At 43.9% G+C, this 6,033-nt stretch overlaps 1 pseudogene; it reads right to left on the reverse strand.

Moving 5' to 3' along the window:
* Window positions 1-3,687: 3,687 nt before the first annotated feature.
* On the reverse strand, window positions 3,688-4,244 carry LOC123860517 (NADH dehydrogenase [ubiquinone] 1 alpha subcomplex subunit 12-like; annotated as a pseudogene).
* Window positions 4,245-6,033: the final 1,789 nt, after the last annotated feature.

Raw genomic sequence — 6,033 nt, forward strand, 5'->3', positions numbered from 1 at the left:
CATTTTCTTCCTCACTTCTAAAATGTGACTTTTCATACCTGACACAGCATTATTGTGACGATTGAAAGAGGATGGATGTGAAGCCCCAAGCTCAGGCTGATGGTAGGTGACACTGAGAATTTACGAAGTGGTGAGAAAGAAAAACAAAAAGCAGACATTCAGAACCTGGCCTGGCACTCATAGGTAGTCCATACTAATCTCCTTTTAAATATAAACCATCTCACAGAATACCAACCTCACAACTTGACTCCAAGATCAGAAGGTGAGACAAAGCAAGCCAACTTTATAACTTTGTCTAAGCACAAAGAGAAGATCATGGTTGTTACCCACCAAAATACCTAACAACCTGTCTCTTGGCTAAAATAAGTGACTATTTCTTTACCAATTACAGCTTTTACCTCATTCTAGTATCCCCTCACTCCAGATAAGATTTACTGAGATCTTCCTTCATAGAATTGCCCTTGCTTTCTGACAGCATCCAACCTAGGGTGAACCGCCTACTTCCTTAGACCCTCTCTTTAATCATCCAAACAAAGTCCAAATCCTATAACAGGTTCTTTCTAACACCCTTTTACTTAGACACACCATGGTAAACCATGGTGTCCTTCCTTGCTGCAAAAAATAATGAACCCAATTTGTTTGATCGTAGGTGTGTCCCTGGTGGACTCTGGCTGGAGGGCATTGACAGTGCCCTTACAGTATTAGCTCATTGTCTCACCTTAGGTCCCCCCAAAGCAGATCAAGGAACAAGGATCCAGTGCAAGTGACTCATTTGGGAACTTTGGGAATCACCAGTGGGGAAGAGAGGCGGGCGATACAGGGTAAGTTATTCAGCTAGCTGACACTGTGGGCAATTAGAGCTAACACCACAGAGGAAACTCTGGGAGAAGATGGAGAAAACATGCTGTTATGGACTGAATAGTCATAGTTTGAAGCCCTAACCCTCAAGGTGATGGTATTAGGAGGTGGGGCCTTTGGGAAGTGATTAGATGAGTGCCCTTATAAAAGAGATCCCAGAGAGCTAGCTCATCCCTTCCAACATGTGAGGATGCAAGGAGACCTGGGCAGTCTGCAACCAAGAAGAGGGCTCTCACCAGAACTTGACCATGCTAGCATCAGACTTCCTGCTTCTGCAACTGCGAGCAATAAATTTCTGCTGATTATGAGTCACCCAGTCTATGGTATTTTGTTATGCAGCCTGAATGGACTAACAGACTTGCCTCAGAGAAATCTCACCTGAGAAATGAGGGAGCTGGAGTATTTACACACCACTCCTTTTCCAATGGCTGAGGGCTGCTAGGTGTAGGTGTTGATTCTCCAGACCTTCTCCCCTGTGGACTTGGCATCAGGGCTTTTGTGAAAGATCTCAAGAAAAGAAATGCAGGCACTGTAGTTGGTATACATGCTGCCTTGAAGTGGTAAGGCCCAAGGGATCTAAGAATGGAATGCCACACTATCAACCACCCTCATTTAATTCTCACAACCCTATAAGGCTTATTATTCTTTTCCCTATTTCCCAGAGGCATAAACCAGAGTAGGTGAGGAACTTGCCTCAAGCTCCACAGCCTTTAAGTGGTAGGGCTGGGCTGGGATTCCAGCAGTCCAGCCCTAGAGCCTGTGCTCTTTACCACTGTATTTTTTTTTTTCCTGTTAGAATGTAACAAATTACCACCTCCTTAGCTATAACAAAAATATGTCCTCATTTGTTGATGTTTGACTGCTGGTAGCTTTTAAGCCTCATCCCTCCCTTTCTCTTATGTCTTGGGTCAGCTGGGCAAGTGAACAGAAAAGCCCAGATACTCTCTCCTTCGGTGCTGCAGTCAAGCCCCTTCTCACACATGGATACCCACACTCTGACCCCTAACCAGCCCCTAACCACAATAAAACCCCCCAAGCCATTCTTTTTTCCTTACTGTATTAATTTTCCAGGGCTGCCACAGTAAAGAAGCACAGACTCCGTGGCTCAACCAACAGAAATTTTTTTTTTTTTTTTTTACAATTCTGGAGACTAGAAATCTGATATCCAGATGTTGGTGGAATTGGTTTCCTCTGAAGCCTCTCTCCTTGGCTCATAGATGGTGCCTTCTTACACTGTCTCCACATGGTTTTCTTTCTTTACATTTCTATGTCCAAATTTCCCCTTCTTATAAGGACACCAGTCATATTGGATTAGGGGCCACCATAATGACCTCATTTTAACTTTATTCTCTTTTTAAAGCCCTATCTCTAAAATAGATGATTTGATCAATTTCTCAAATTCTAAGGTATTGGGGGTTAGGACTTCAACATATGAACTTGAAGGGGACACAATTGAGCCCATAATACTTGCTCTCTCAAACCATTTTTAGATCAGCTCAGGAGGCCTGCTCTGTCCTCCCAAATAGTCTCACTACATAAATAATAAACATTTTTATGTTCTCATGGTGTGTGGGTGTGTGTGTGGCATCATTAGTCTTGACATCCGAACTAAATTTGGGTGGGAATCCATCTTGTTTCCACAGAGATATTACAGCATTAGTGTCTTAAAATGATACATATTCATTATGTCACATTTTCTATGGGTCAGAAATCCAGATATGGTCATAGATAGTCCTAGACAGACTCTAGGACTGTCCAGGTATGCTCAGGCTCTCAAAAGACTGCCATCAAGTTGTCAACTAGGCCGTGTTTTCATCTGGAGACTCACCTGGAGAAGAATCTGCTTCCAAGTTCATTCAGGTTGTTGGCAGAATTCATTTCCTTGTGCCAGTATGACTGAGGCCCGCAGCTTTTGCTGACTGTTGGCTGGAGGCTACCCTCAGCTTTCACAGGTCACTTATAATTTTTTCTATATGAGCTTCCTCAGGGTGACTGCTTATTTTATCAAGCTTGCAAGGAGAATTTCTCATCTCAGAGAGGCTCCAGTCCCTCTTTTAAGGATAACCACCTGATTAAGTGAGGCCCTCCCAGAATAATCGTAGTATCCTTTGATGAACTAAAAATCAGCTGATTTAGGGCCTTACTTCCATCTGCAAAATCCCTTCACCTTTGCCATATTCTGTAGGCTAGAATCAAGTCACAGGTCCCATCTGTATTCAAAGGGAGGGATTATAACTGAGGTGAATACCAGGTGGTAGGGATTATGGGGACCTCTTAAAATTTTGCCTACCACAACCACTAGGCTATACATGGGAAGGAAAGGTGATTGGACACATTTTAGGTAGACCCACAGTTTACCACCAGTCAGAGGAGAAGAGCCGTGAAATATACTCAGGCAGGGAAGACACTGGGTACTCGGCTTAACTGATTATGCACCAAGCTTGGTACACATTGGCAGAGGGTTGGACTTCAAGAGAACAAGCCAGCGAGGGAAAAAATAACCACTGTGAACTGAATACCAGAGAGGTCTCCCCAAAGGCCTGTGTAAAACCTGGGGCTCTTCTCATGATTCTGAGAGGGAAGGAGAGCAGGGCACAAAGACAAATAAAAGTAGGAATGAAAACAGTTATCTTAACCACTAATGGTACGATATCTTACTTTTGCAAATTTTGGAAAATAAATGGCCCTGGCATCTTGGAAGGGCTGTATGTTTAAGGGGCCCTGAAGTTTACCAGCTCCAGGTCCATCCACCTTTGCCCTTACTACACATTTTCATAGAGCTCCGAATTTTCCTTTTGTAGCTCTTTTTTTTTTTAAATCAAACAATTTTAATCAAGTGAATAGTAAGCAGTAAAAGTGCAATTGCATGAAGAGCCCCATATTTCACATGTTCAAACTGTTTTCCAGTGTCTTTACTTGTAAGGTGTTGAAGGTGGGACCCACTCTTGACTCTTCTTTCTAGTGGTAGAATAAGGTACATATTGTTCTGGAGTGCCACTCACATTGAACTTATGGTTTGTCCAGATGAATTTACGAGCAATAGGTGGTCTTGTTGTTGGAGGATCATCGGTCATACAGGGAAGCCAGCGATGCCATTCAAGGGGGCACCATGCTTCCATCCACATCCCAAAGTGTGTTTTTGCCATTCATTTCAGTAGTATATATAACCCATTGGTGATGGCCAAAAAACTGCTTGTTGTCTTCATAGTATTTGTTTCCATATTTGTCTTCCCCCACTAAGGTACCAACCCTCACATCATTTGCCCTGAAGAAACCCGTAGATAGCCACAGAGGCCGCCGTGGCCGCTGACCTGCTGCAGCCCACATTTCAGGACCTGCAAGAGCTCCATCTTGTCCCGTTGGCCCAGCCTCCCGGGTGCGATGCTCAAAACGCCCTTTTGTAGCTCTTAATACAATTGCAGTCGTGTCTCTCTTTTATATACTAGGGTGTGGGGGTGAGTGTCTTTTTTTAAACCATCCTTCTATCCCTCACATCTAAGAAAAGCTTGGTACATAGTGAGCCTTCCACAAATATTTGCTGGAGGAATAAGCATTGAGGCCGTTGCCATCTTGTAAAGGCAGTAGCATAAATATAATTTAGAGAACTTGTAGCACTGTTAGGCATGACTAAAGAATAAACTGGGGGCATGAAAAAAAGAGGCCACTTCCAAATGTAAGGAGTTATTTCAATTAGGCAGGAGCCAAGGGGTTTGACTTCAATGCCTGAGGGTGTATTACTCCTGAAAGCTAATATTTCTCAACTTTTTCGTGTGTCAGGTGGTGCTCAGCACCCTACGTGTGTCCTAGTCTTCACAAGCATTTGTGGTTTATACTATTCTTATCCCCATTTGGAAACTGAGACACAGAACAATTAGGCAAACTGAGAAGCTAATAACTAACAGTGACAGAGTCTGAGCCACCCAGGCTGGCCCTGGGGCTCCAGCTGTCAGCCATTGCATTGTTCTCTGCGTTATTGGGGCATAGACGGGGGAGTCAGACTCCTGGACCTCAGGGAGAGCTATAAGGCTCACTAGATGTGTCACAGTTAGCCAATTAAGAACTTTTTCTGTTTCATTTCCTTATCTGTGAAGTACAGGTATTAAGAGTGCTAACCTCAGAAGGTTTTACTCAGGTTTAAATGAAATAATATATTTAAAGCACTTACAACAGGGCCTGGCACATACAAAACAGCAGAAAATGCTCACTATGATCCTGCACTTAGAGACTGAGCAGTAGGTAACCCAGAGCTAAGGGAAACCCTGAAATCACTATACAATGGTTTTTCTTTTTTCTCATGGAACCACAGGCTGTAAATATTAAGATTTTTTTTTTTTTTTAGATTTTATTTATTTGAGGGACAGAAAGAAAGAGCATGAGCAGGGGGAGGGGCAGAGGGAGAGGAAAAGAGATAAGCAGACTCCCTGCTGAGCAGTGAGCCCGATGCGGGGCTCCATCCCAGGACCCTGACATCATAACCCGAGCTGAAATCAGACACTTAACCGAATGAGCCACCCAGGCGCCCCAAGTTCAACAAGATTATCACCCAGAAGATACACTACCCATGGAAGAAAAAAAGCGGAACACCTACAAAATGCCTTGCTCAAGCATTGTCTAGAAATTTCATATCTTTGTTAAGAGAGTTCTACAGACACCTAATATGAAGTGTCCAAAATAAGTTTACAAAGTTGTGTTTTGATTAAACCAAGGCCCACAGCTTCTGTCCCAGGGGAGGAAGTTGAAGAGGGTGACGATCAGTTTCAATCAGCTTGGCAATTAAGCAGTGTAAGCTCTCAGCTGTCCTGGGAGCTCTAACGGTGGATCAGAAACCAGCCCCCTGTCCCAGAGGCAGGGTGAGACTGAAGAAAGAGACAGGCCACTCCATGTTAATAGGTAGCAATTTTAATAATAGCAAAGGAACTTACATATGAGGCTCGTCTTAGGTGAATGGACAGCAAGACGGATGGGTCCCTGCACCTGCCCTCCAAATCTTAAAAGCTTATAAAGAGGCCCTAAGTGGGCTCCATCGTGTGTATACCTGCAGGCGTTTTCAACATCACATCACATCAAAGGCTATGTCCTCAGAGTAGCCTCTGGGAGCAGGAAAGGCAAGTCAAACCCACATTCCAAGGGCAGGGGAGGGGGTAAGGAGCCTGCAAAGTGCCCTGGTCCAGATCA

The sequence above is a fragment of the Mirounga angustirostris genome, unplaced genomic scaffold (genome assembly GCF_029215605.1).
Source record: "Mirounga angustirostris isolate CCGP_5_RB_7025 unplaced genomic scaffold, mMirAng1.0.hap1 SCAF_4, whole genome shotgun sequence".
Classification (NCBI taxonomy): Eukaryota; Metazoa; Chordata; class Mammalia; order Carnivora; family Phocidae; genus Mirounga; species Mirounga angustirostris.